The sequence below is a fragment of the Schistocerca americana genome, chromosome 9 (genome assembly GCF_021461395.2).
Source record: "Schistocerca americana isolate TAMUIC-IGC-003095 chromosome 9, iqSchAmer2.1, whole genome shotgun sequence".
NCBI lineage: Eukaryota > Metazoa > Arthropoda > Insecta > Orthoptera > Acrididae > Schistocerca > Schistocerca americana.
The window spans coordinates 51,268,345-51,282,371 of NC_060127.1; positions in this window are offsets into that span (position 1 = coordinate 51,268,345).

Below are 14,027 nucleotides of genomic sequence, written 5' to 3' on the forward strand. Positions count from 1 at the left end.
GGTATAATTTTGAAGGTACATTGAGCAACATATGCGTATACTGTCTGCGAAATTTGTTGCGTATAGAGTTAGTAGCATGGAAGTAATTAATTTAAACGTCATGCTTGATGCACGAGAATTACTGTATTAACAGCAAAAAGGAAGTATGCGATACACTTTTTTACTTTCGCCATTTTATAAGGTTTGTCAGCAAATAATAGTTTCGTGAAGGGTAAAAATGATGTGTAAAGTTTGTTGGAAGCCACGAAGTCGTCTCATTCTTAAATACTGGATGAAAACTTCTTCGAATTGGCGTTTCGTGGACTACCACTCTCGTCCCTTTGTTAGGAAAACCCCAAAGAGATTCTTTCCGGACAATAGCTGATATGCGTCCCAAGTTTCGGTGAAATCGGTCCAGTGACTCAGGGGAGATGTGGAACATACATACACACACACACCTACAAACATTTTTATAGTATGTATCAATTCCTTTAGGGCCTACTGTTTCCCCGAGATGAGAATGTGAAATATTTCCAACTAGTGAGAGCATTGCTCGCCTCCTCTTTGAAATCTGACTTTCTTGCTGTCTGGTGATAGCCGCGGGATGTAATCACTACGTAGACCTTCAGGGAAAAACAACACGCAGACAAAAGAAAACGCAACACCTGAAAACGGTTAATCAAACGTGCATGAAATGTGTTGTACAGGTGCCGAATGTCACTTTGTGTGATAGAGTTCCATGCCTGTTCCACCTGGTCGGTCAATGCTCGGATGGTTACTGCTGGTTGTAGATGACGCTGCAGTTGTCGACCGATGATATCCCATACGTGCTGGATTGGACACAGATGTGCCGATCAAACAGGCGAAGACAACACACCAACACTCCATAGAGCATGATGGGTCACAACAGCGGTATTTGGGCGAGCGTTATCCTGTTGGAAAACGCCACCTGTAATGCTATTCATGAATGACAGCACAAGAAGTCGAATCACCAGATTGACGTACAGTTTTTCAGTCATGGTGCATGGGGTAACCACGAGAGATCACTTGCTCTCATACGAAATCGCACCCCAGATCATGTCTCCAAGTGTTGGTTTCAGTGCGTCTAGCACGTAGGCAGGTCGACTGCAGGTCCTCGACTACTGATCTTCTAACCAAAACACCGCCATCACAGGCACTGAGGCAGGATCAACTTTCATCAGAAAACACAAAAGATATCTACGCTGCTCTCTAATGAGCTCTCGCTTGAAACCACTGAAGTCGCAAATCGCAGTGGTTTGGGGTGAGTGGAAAGACCGCTGCAGGGCATCAGGCACGGAGCTGTCCTTGAAGTAATCCATTTGTAACAGGTTCGTTGTATGACAGTGATGCCAGATGCTGCTGAAATTGGTGCTGCAGATGCAGTACAATGCGCCAGAGTCATACTGAGAACACGATAGTCTTCTCTCTCGGTAGTGCCACATGGCTATCCGCAGCCCGGTCTTCTTGCGACCATACGTCCTCTGATCACCGCTGCCAGCAATCATGTACAATGGCTGCATTCCTGCCAAGTATGTCTGCAATACCGCAGAATGAACATCCAGCTTTCCGCAGTGCTATAACATGACCTTGTTTAAACTCAGTGACGTATTGATAATGGCGTCTTTGTCGACTTTAAGGCACTCTTGATTAACATCAGTTCATCACATCCGAAGTCCACCCCGATAGCTAAATGGTCAGCATGACGGACTGCCGTCCTAAGGGGCTCGGGTTCTATTCCCAGCTGTGTATGGGATTTTCTCCGCTCAGGGACTGGGTGTTGTGTAGACTCCATCATCATTTCATCCCCATCCGGCGCGCAGGTCGCCCAATGTGGCGTCGAATGTAATTAGAGTTGCACCAAGCCCATTGCCCCGTAAGGGGCCCCCCTGCCAATGGCGCCAAACGCTCATTTCCATTCACCACACCCAATCTCAAAGGTAGCTAACGCTCACGACCGTTACAGCGTGTTTTTAAAGAAAACCTGGCTTGCTTCCTCGCAGTGGCGCTACGGCGGCTTGAGCTATGTACCGCCAGGCGTAGCTTTTTATTCATTTATTTGTGATTGCTCCTTGTTAGGGCTACTGCAGTTATTACAGTATTGGCATTGATGTCAGAGTATTACTATTGTGGCGAGGCACAGAACCTGTACATTTATTTATTGAACATTTCTCTTGGTCTTGTCATCGTTTTCTTTACAGACTAAATGAAGTGAAAATGAGATTATTTTACGTGCTACAATCTTATGTCTTTTCTGCTCGATTGCAGAGAACTGTAGCGAGTATCTTCCACATTGAGAATGGGCTCATACGTCCAAAGTTTCTGGATATACGTGTGTTTACTAGTAATTTGTGAATGAAAATTGGACATAATTAGAACAGGTCAGGAGCGCGTTCTAGGGCCACAGTCAATATTTCAAGCTGATTATTGAATATTGGCAGGGTATTTTTATATCAGATTTCTAAAAGCGGTAGGTCACTAGTCCAGCTGTATAACAATTTGAACCTTAATCTCGGATTGAAAACATTATTCAAACCTCTTAAGAAAGAGAGCTGCCACAGTCACTTTCAGAAAATCCATGAAACTCCGGACGAAGTGGTGAGTGCTTCACACCCATTGTCCTGTCCTATAATACGTTTCTGTAGATGGTACTTCCCTTGTCTACAATCTTATGTCCTTTCTGCTCGATTGGAGAGAATTGTAGTATCTTCCACATTGCGAATAGGAGGCTGATACGTCGGGAGTTTCTGCATGTGTGTGTGTTTCGTTTCGTTGAAGAGTGTAACAGTTTTATTGTAGATAAAGTGCCTACCTCCGTCGACGACTAGAAATAATTTTAACCGGTCTCATAGCTGGATATGTGTTTTTCTATGGCTAGTTGTAAACTCCAAATACGCCATGAGCATCATGTTTATGTTTTCGACGGTTACGGTCAGCAATAGTAGTCTGTTGGCACAGAAAATGGCTAACAAGTCACATATCGACGTGTACAGCCGCGTCGCAAATTGTAACAGCACTTCCGCCCTGTTAATGTCCGTGCTGAGCTATAAAGGCAACATGTTATCATACCAGCTAGTCGCACTATAAACAACACTGGAAATTAATACTAATTAAACATTGTATATGCAGATATACAATGTCAATAACAATCGCAAAATACTGTATGTAGTGGAATGACTAGCACCGCTAGAAGTGGTCCGAAGAAAATAATAGCGTTGTTGCACAAGTAGCTCACTGCTGAAGAACGATATTACAGTCTCTGTGTTATTCTGAATTACAACGCAGTGTTCCTTCGGAATTGCATGCATGTAATTCTGAATAAGACAGGAAGTGCAGTGCCGTATTTATCCAACGGCATCGGGCAAGTGACTTGCATGTAAAATGTCTGGCCTGTACCTGAATGTACGTGTACAGGTTGTACACAAACGGTTGATGATATGTGGAAGTTTGGGCTTGGCCGTGACTCGAGCTACAGTGCCAGCATAATGATGCTCGCACGGTAGCTCAGCATGTTCGGTCAGAGGGTTAGCTGCCCTACATAATAAAAAAAAAGCTGGTGTTATGGGACGTCCGCTTGAACAAATACTAAGAACAATAACGAACAAAACATGAAATCTCCAAAAAAAGGTAAAGCGACCGTTTGCAATAAGCGGGAAATTCGGGTTCAAGTCCTGGTCCAGCAGAAATTTTCATTGTCGTCTGTCCATTGTGCAGCTGATGGTTGTTCTTCGCAGCCGCAAATACGTTTCATGCACTGTCAGAGTACGTGGTCTTCATTCGTTGAACCAGACCTCGGTGAACCATCTGACAAATACTTTTTTATTTCACAGTCGTGTTAAGTGCCAACGGCCCCTCTGTGGTAGCCTATCTTGTCCTCGTGAGTACAACACTGGTGCATATTACACTCCTGGAAATTGAAATAAGAACACCGTGAATTCATTGTCCCAGGAAGGGGAAACTTTATTGACACATTCCTGGGGTCAGATACATCACATGATCACACTGACAGAACCACAGGCACATAGACACAGGCAACAGAGCATGCACAATGTCGGCACTAGTACAGTGTATATCCACCTTTCGCAGCAATGCAGGCTGCTATTCTCCCATGGAGACGATCGTAGAGATGCTGGATGTAGTCCTGTGGAACGGCTTGCCATGCCATTTCCACCTGGCGCCTCAGTTGGACCAGCGTTCGTGCTGGACATGCAGACCGCGTGAGACGACGCTTCATCCAGTCCCAAACATGCTCAATGGGGGACAGATCCGGAGATCTTGCTGGCCAGGGTAGTTGACTTACACCTTCTAGAGCACGTTGGGTGGCACGGGATACATGCGGACGTGCATTGTCCTGTTGGAACAGCAAGTTCCCTTGCCGGTCTAGGAATGGTAGAACGATGGGTTCGATGACGGTTTGGATGTACCGTGCACTATTCAGTGTCCCCTCGACGATCACCAGTGGTGTACAGCTAGTGTAGGAGATCGCTCCCCACACCATGATGCCGGGTGTTGGCCCTGTGTGCCTCGGTCGTATGCAGTCCTGATTGTGGCGCTCACCTGCACGGCGCCAAACACGCATACGACTATCATTGGCACCAAGGCAGAAGCGACTCTCATCGCTGAAGACGACACGTCTCCATTCGTCCCTCCATTCACGCCTGTCGCGACACCACTGGAGGCGGGCTGCACGATGTTGAGCGTGAGCGGAAGATGGCCTAACGGCGTGCGGGACCGTAGCCCAGCTTCATGGAGACGGTTGCGAATGGTCCTCGCCGATACCCCAGGAGCAACAGTGTCCCTAATTTGCTGGGAAGTGGCGGTGCGGTCCCCTACGGCACTGCGTAGGATCCTACGGTCTTGGCGTGCATCCGTGCGTCGCTGCGGTCCGGTCCCAGGTCGACGGGCACGTGCACCTTCCGCCGACCACTGGCGACAACATCGATGTACTGTGGAGACCTCACGCCCCACGTGTTGAGCAATTCGGCGGTACGTCCACCCGGCCTCCCGCATGCCCACTATACGCCCTCGCTCAAAGTCCGTCAACTGCACATACGGTTCACGTCCACGCTGTCGCGGCATGCTACCAGTGTTAAAGACTGCGATGGAGCTCCGTATGCCACGGCAAACTGGCTGACACTGACGGCGGCGGTGCACAAATGCTGCGCAGCTAGCGCCATTCGACGGCCAACACCGCGGTTCCTGGTGTGTCCGCTGTGCCGTGCGTGTGATCATTGCTTGTACAGCCCTCTCGCAGTGTCCGGAGCAAGTATGGTGGGTCTGACACACCGGTGTCTGTGTGTTCTTTTTTCCATTTCCAGGAGTGTATTTGTTGTGCCAGGGCGCTATCTGTCGTCGCCTGCGTATGCTGAGACATCCTGGCAATAAATGACTCTTCGTCTATGCCCGTCTCTGGTGCAGTGTTATCGTGTTCGGCGTACCTCAGCTATGTTCCTGTTAAACTTGCAACACATCAACAAGTAAGAAAAAAGCAGTCGAGGGAATCCTTACAGTTTCAGGGGAATTCCAGAGCTTCAGACTCTGACACACGCTTACCACATAACCAGACTTCCTCTTATTTGTGTATTCGAGCTAGTAGCATCTCGGAGTCTCAAGCAGCAAAAGAAAGCATTATAATCCATATGTATATATTATAAAAATGGATGAATGTATGTGTGTATGTTTCACATCTCCTGCTAAACCACTGGACCGACTTCAACCAAACTGGGTTCACATATCCCTTACTGCTTGGCAACAATTGGTGTGTGGGCAAAAACCACCAACCTATCATAGTTCACGAGCTACGTCATAAGCAACGCCGCATCGTGCATGAGGTCGAAATTTATTATTTCTGTGCTACAAGCTCTTTTGGGATACATTCCGGAGGCAGTATCCACAGATGCCGCTAAATGCAAGTACAAAATTACACTATAGTGCCACACATAGTTCAGTAGTATGACGTGATAAACATTAAGTTGTGTGAAAAATTTGTGTATTGTGTATGACGCTCTAATTTTGTACTTCTTTGCTGCTAAGTCTGTTTACAACACATTTAGCTGACAGTATCCATATATGCCGCTGAATCTACCAACAAGAATGTACCATTGTACGACATGTAGTTAAAGGGATAAGACGACACAGGAAACTGAAATGCTTGAAAAAATGACGCATCTTGATGAAGTCTTAAAACATTTATTCTTTACTATTAAGAAACTCCTGCAGTCGAATCAATTTAAAGAAGTCCTTGATATCTGGCAGCACTTTTGACACCTTTCAACTGCGAAGTGCAGACAGCTGTATGCGAAAACAATACTCGTCTATAGAGCTATAATGAGACGTTGCCATAGAGATGTTGAGAAAATCGCGTTATAGATTTATGTTTATGATGCAGTTCTGAGTTAAATAAACATTGTAGAAGGTTTGTATTTTACATAATTTCAAACTTGTTTTTACGGATACATGTAAATGAAATTTTTTCGATATTACACCACGACCGCAGTTCTTTTTTGTTTTCGTTTTAATAGAAAACTGGCAAAATGAATACCTGCACAATGCCACGTTTGTTAGCTAGTACGTATACAAATGGTTCAAATGGCTCTAGGCTCTATGGGACTTATCTGAGCCGGCCGGTGTGGCCGTGCGGTACTAGGCGCTACAGTCTGGACCCGCGTGACTGCTATGGTCGCAGGTTCGAATCCTGCTTCGGGCATGGATGTGTGTGATGTCCTTAGGTTAGTTAGGTTTAAGTAGTTCTAAGTTCTAGGGGACGGATGACCTCAGATGTTAAGTCCCATAGTGCTCAGAGCCATTTGAACCATTTTTTTGAACTTATCTGAGGTCATCAGTCCCCTAGACTTAGACCTACTTAAACCTAACTAACATATGGACATCACACACATCCGTGCCCGAGGCCGGATTCGAACCTGCGACTGCAGCAGCAGCAGCAGCGCCTAGCACCGCTCGGCCACAGCGGCCGGCTAGTGCCTATACGTATAAAACAATGTGCGTTAGCTATATGGAATCACAGAATTTCAGAGAGGTCTGTAAAGAAACTCGTTATAATAAAAGGAAATACTCGAACAGTGTAGCATGAGGTGCTGCCGCAGTTGCGTTATCGCTGGTGATAGCTGTACACAACCGGAGGTCCTTTAAGTTGACGAGATACGTGAACAGTTTTGTTTGCCGACTGTAAGCAGCAGTGATCGCACGGAATAACAACCAAGTCTCATTCTGCGGCTACTGTGACTGATGCAAATGAGTAACGGCTTCGAGCAAGGCTAATCATTCCTGCCAGAAGCTATAAAATGATGGAATATTCAGTTTACAGCGAGTTCCGTATTAGTATGATAGATTATTGCTGTACATTCAAATCTCTTCTGACCGATATTATAAAATATTATAAAAACTCCGACTGGAGAAGGCATGTAACTGTCAATGCTCACAGCACATTAACGATTCATGATACTATGGCGTGTATCTTCTGCCTTTCCTCTGTCGCGAATCGATCGTTAGTATCTTCTTAGTGTACAAATTCCGTCTCTGCAACTTCTAATGAGCCTCCCTTAGCCACTAGAGAAATTATTAAGTATTCCTGATAAGAGCAAAAAGAAAAAAAAGACGCAGGCAGCCTCGAATCTTCTGTTACAAAATTGATTGTAGCTGCTATTCCCTACTCTTACCAGGCCCTCTTTCCTTCTTTGTGTTAAATGATTTAAATAAATCTATCCTTTAGTGTTACTTTGAATATGAAAATTGAAATTGACCTTTTCATCAAAAATAAAATATTTAGTGCTGTGGATCTTAATTACTGTCTTCTTGGCTGAAAAAGAGTAAATTATTAATTTTGCAGTAATGCTTGGCGTCTCCGGAGTGCAATCGAGCGCACACAAGATTAAAGTTCTTCTTAGCAGCCAGCGTAAGAAACTGCTTTTCAAGATCTGCGTCGTAATGTAGTTCTGAAAAATTCTTGACACTGTTATTGAAGAGCAAGTCAGACGGATACGATTCTGAACAACTGTCATAGTCAGTGTTGGTAGGGCAAGTAATCTTTTCACAAAAGATGATCTGTTCATTCCATAAGACCGTGTTATTAAACACGGATTGCATAATATACCTAGCAATAAGAATCCTAAGTCTTGTGCTTGCCTGCACTTCGTATCGTAATTACTAGGAGGAAAGGTGAGCAAAATATTCGGAAATGAGAAAAGTTTTACGTTTTAAGATAACATTATTTCATAAAAACGTTCTTCTCAGTGCTCAACTGTTACCGTACATATTCAGCTTCTTACAAGAGCGTACACTGGCAAAAATTAATAATATCTGATATCTCGCAGGAATGTTGGCTCTCGTTTATTTTTTTTAACAGTAGGAGCACTCTCCTTTGAAAATACGTCCTTCCTTAGTCAAGTCTACTGTCCGAAAAAAAATCATTAATAATTCAAGGAATACACAAATTTGTTAAAAATGACGGAACGCTAACAATCCAACGATATTTACAATGCTGCGCTCGCACAGGCGAAAGCGATAATTCAGGTTATTTGTAACGGAGATTCATTCACTGCATCTCTTGAAGCGTTATTAAACATTAAGTAAGGAATTGTGTGTCGACTGTCAGATATGGCCTCCTAAGCCTTTCTTGGAATCATATCCAGTACCGCGCAATACTTCTCTGCTCTCGTCTAATGCAACAAAACGAAAGGCTGTTTGATACCACACACTCTTCGTTTCCATTTTAGTTACGAAGCTTCTTCAGTGGCCTGCAACGCATGTTTGTTTTTGTATATAATAATTGTGTTAAATGGCATCTACAGGTATATTACTATATTATAATTTTTATTATTCTCTTTTTGTCAGATGGATAGTAGCTTTACTCACCTGTAGATATCTTTTACAAGGCTATTGGACATATCTTGGCAGTACAATTTAACATCAAGAAAAATAACGTAATTCAGGTATACATACGACCCGCCAACGGGTCTGATATGACACAGGTAGTCGGCAGTGGCCTTATAGTAGGAACCATCATGGCATTTGCCTGAAGTAATTAGGTAAACATAAATCAGGATGGCTGGATAAAATTAGAGCCACCATCCTCCTGATTACAAGGCCCGTCTGTTTCAAGTAGTGCTACCACATTCGCTTTAACTCTACTGCTTTACAAATAACTTATTTAATAATGATAACAGGCGAGTGCTACACTGTTCATTCATTTTTCACTTCCAGTCACTGCACATCCTACACGAACTATACTCACATTGTTTGATAACGCTACACACACGATGAGTGGCAGTCATGATCATTTTTTGCACCGCAACTTCCCATTTACTAGCCGGAAAAACTGAATCAACATCTCTTTATAATGAGTCAGACAACTTTGGGAGTAAGCTGTCCCAGAAAAGAAAACAAGAAGGAAAAATATAGTGTGAAAGAGGTACATCCAATGATAAATCTTTTATGATCGTTATTATTAGTTCACTGTATTATTCTTGTTACCATGACCCTAGTCTGTGTTATCTAAGTAATCCTACAGTGTACAGAATTTATTGCTTAACGGATGCGTTCAACTGCCATTTTAAATAATTTATTTTAGCAATTTCTGTAATCTACATTGGGAATTTATGGTATAGCTCTATTCCCTGATAGAAAATACAGTTTTTAATTTTATGTGTATTGTTTCTTCGTGAATATAGGTTCAGTCTAAATATTGTTCCATGGTCATGGTCAGAGCTCTTTGTGGCGTAATTATCAATGGTACTTGTTTATGTCAACAATTTATTGGTAAATTTGCTCACACGATTCAGCTAAAATACCAAGTGTTTCGAACAAATCTTCACAATGAGCTCAACTACTATTTTTGGTTGTTATTCTTATGGCAGTTTTCTAAAGTTTGGAGAGAAACATCTTTTTGCACTACTGGTTTCGTGAGATGCAATTACTGTTTGGTTCTACTTACGTCATGGAGTTGTTCTTAGTTGGTCTGCGTACACCAGGATGTCCGGCATCTGGATGATTATTCTTTAATCTGGATAACTAGACTAAACGTACATCTCTATGTTACTAAAGCAATAACAAGCAAACTTATAGAATGTCACAAAAAAAACATACACACACATTATTATCATCATCTTAAAATCGGCGATCGAGGACCCTGTAGATTATGCGTCGACCTCACAATGCTCCTCCATAGATGGCAATCTTGTGTACTTTGGACCCAGTTGTCACGGACTCCTAGCTGCCAAAGTTCTTTCTGTAGCTCGTCCACCCTTCGCTTTCTGGGTCTTCCGATTGGACAGGTACCATCAGGTCTTCCCGTAAGTACGGTTTTTGCCCGAGAGGTGTCTGGTCTCCTAGCAATGTGGTCTGCCAAGGTTATTCTCTGCGCTTTCAGTTTTTGAACGATGTTCGGGTGCCTCATCAGCTCATACAATTCTTGGTTTTTTCTACGTCCCCACGAGCTCCCTTCCTGGACAGGCCCAAAGATTCTTCTCATAATTTTTCTTTCGAAGACCAACAAGTTTTCTTCATCCTTCTTTGTTGTGCTTAGGGTTTCTTTTCCACACAACAGTACCGGCACTATCACGGCATTATATGCTTTAAGTTTGATCTTAATTGACAAATTCTTGGATCACATTATCTGCTTTAGACACACATAATAAACAACTGAATATCAAACTATATACAGACAACACATAATAAACAACTGAATATCAAGCTATATACAGACACAACAACACAAACAGAATGATGAGAATCGCAGTGACAGCTGGCAACACTATACGTGGTAAATATACACAATCAATGTACAGTGAAAAGCGATTTGAAATGTGTTCGAAAAATGCCAAAAATCAGGAATCGTGTTGGGTACGTGAAGTATGGCGAAAGGCTTCAGAACAGCATAATATAATGTGTAGACACAATTTATGTAATTTCATAAATTTCTGGAAATTTCTGCTCCATATAACAATATTTACTATAGAAAGTGTGAACCGGAGGATGACCAAAATTGACGTGAGAGCGGTCGTGGTTTTAATGAAACAACTTTCTAAAGCTAGATCGCTGTTTTTGTCTTCTTATAAAAACGTGGACGTTTGACTGCAATTGCCCTCAGTTCAAAAGAATATGGGAATAGCGGCAGCATAAAACTCTATTACCGATATTCTGTTCAACTTGCAAAGGGGGCCTTATCGAGCAAATGACACGAGATATTTCATCCGACCGAATGAAAATGTGAACTCGTTCTCTAAACCACTTCGACATTCTCAGCCCCAGTCCAACAAGTAATCAGTCTTTAGATAGCAATACCGATTACAGTTCTCCATCTCTCAATTCTGGAAGCGGTTCGTGTCCTGTGTACACTCGTACGTATACAGCTATATACGGGCACAAAATATCTGTAGTGTACGTTTGTGTATTACAGTCGTGTAATGGCGCTCGTTCACAGAGTGTATCAAAATAAAGTTTACACAATACTTCATTATTAGTTTTATAATTTACTACTGTTTTATCTCATTATTGTGTCTTTCTTATATGCTATGTTCCACTACAATGTTGTACCTACAATGTATGAATAAGGAGAAAACGAAGCAATACCAAACCGGTGTTAGAAAAAATATGAGCATATCTTCACCTGCTATGTGTAACATCCCCACTGTATTCATTTCTGTCTGAAGTTTAACCCAATTTTACCTCCCACTCTATAAAAATCTACATATTATCAAAAATATGTGCTCACAAACTGCTATCCTACCTAAACCCACATGCTAAGCTTCGACTACAAATAATCTAATTTGAATTGAAATGTAACTGTTCTGAATACAACTTGCCTTTATGTTAAATGCGCGACGGAAGTAAAGTAATCATCTGACCCTAATCAAAATTTCCACTTACCTCTCGTCTTGACAACATTGTTGCAGATTTCTCGAAAGGACAACGACAAACGGCAAGCAGGCAGCGGCTAACCTAGATTTTTATTTTAAATAAAACTTCCTAACTACGTTCAGAGTGTTTCATACCACACGGTGCAATGGTAAACAGTGGGTTGGGGAGAGTAGCTATTCGTATCAAATGATATTCCAAGACAATGATTTTAGAATGAAATATGTATTCACACATAACTTAGGTCTGAACAAGACTATACTTAACAAACTGAACAACTACTTAAAGAGGGTACAATGTTAACAGAGAATTTCTATAAAAATCAGCAGCTTACTCAGTTAATATGTTAATACATGACCTAGGGAAGTGGGATGGTCTTTCTCTCAGGTCTGAGCAAGTTAACAAAGTTAACTAGCTGACTAAGATCATTGTTATAAATTAGGTGCGCAGTGCTGCAGTCTTGCCTCAAACTTCTTCTCTTCAAAAGCATTAACATTGTTCAAAATTTATATTCTCTTCTTTCTAGTATACACATCTTATTCATCCTTGCTGTTCTTTATAATCAGCCTTTCTTCATGTAACAAATACAATGACAAGCCAAGACAGCACTACTAAATACGTCCGTCATCTACCACACTTCAATAAGAATGTACCAGACGGTGCAGAGGCAAAGACTTTGCTACGACAAGACCAAAGATTGTTTAACAGTGACGTAACTGCGTCTCTCTCTCTGACTTCAGCAACGATAACACACAAAAATCAAAATGACATGCCACGTTGCACATGATGTATGCTTTCAAAACAGTGATGATGGCTTCGCACACTTCTAGGACAAATTAAAGATACACTTTCAATAGAAATCTTAAAAGTGTGCCTGAGACTTGTAAAGGAATTTCCACTAGCAAGGTCTCGGAAAGCGGTTGCAAGCTTAAAGGCGTTCCACGTAACGGAAAAGGTCGCCGCTGAAATTGCGAGACCGTGCGTTCCGCGTAATCTCAAGCAAGGCATCGCTTTCTGCAAGCGATAATTCATAAAATCATGACGTCGGGAAAATAGATAATGAAAAACTAAAGGAGACGTCATTTTACTAACAATAAGCGTCTTTTTCCAAGACGATTACACAGAGAAAGATCACACACTGCAGTCACTCCTTCAGATCGCCGCACGAAAGATAAAATGACAGATATAGCATGGATAGCTGCATCAAATCAGTCTCAGGACTTAAGACCACAACAGCAACAACAGAAATAACCAACCAAGGGTGTAGGAAAGCAACAGAGATTTATCAATAGAGGAAAAGTAACAGGACTTGATGGTATGCCAATTCGGTTGTACCCAGTGTATGGAGAGCAACAGTGTACCTAGATCTCTTGAGCGGCGAACGATTCCTGATGTTTGGGAAAATACACAAGTCATTCCCGCTTATAAGAAGGCTCATCGAGCAGGCGCACATAATTATAGGCCGATATCTCTGACGCCGGTCTGATGTAGAATTCTGGAACGTGTTTCATGCACAAGTATTATGAAATGGAGACCGAAAATCTCTTCCGTAGGAAGCAACATGGGTTCCGAAAACAACGATCATGTGAAACGCAATTCGCTGTTTTCGCCCACGAGACACAGAAAGCAAGTGATTCATATACCCTGGTAAATACCGTGTTCCTTGACTTCCGAAAGACATTCGATACAGTTTCGCATTGGCGCCTAATGACAGAAATACGAGAGTGTGGAAAATCTGACCAGCCGTGTGACTGGACTGAACACTTTGCAACAAACAGGTCCCAGCCTGTCATCCTGTATGGAGAGAAGAGACTGAAAAGTGACTTCCGGCGTTTCCAGGGAGTGCTATACGACCAGTACTTTTCGCAATTTAGGCTGTATAAACGACATAGTAGATAACGTCGATACTTAGATAAGCCTACCCGCTAGTGATGCTGTTGTTTACAGAGAAGTCAAAACGCTAGAAAATTGTATCGGAGTGTAGGAAAAACGGCAAAGGATCGACGCTTAGTGCAGCGAGTGGCAATTGACCCTCAACGTAAATAACTATAACGCATTGCGAGTACATAGACAGGAGGATCCTTTAATGTTTGATTACAGAACTGCAGAACACTTAGTGCAAGCAGTTACTTCCGTAAAATATCTAGCACTGTGTGTAC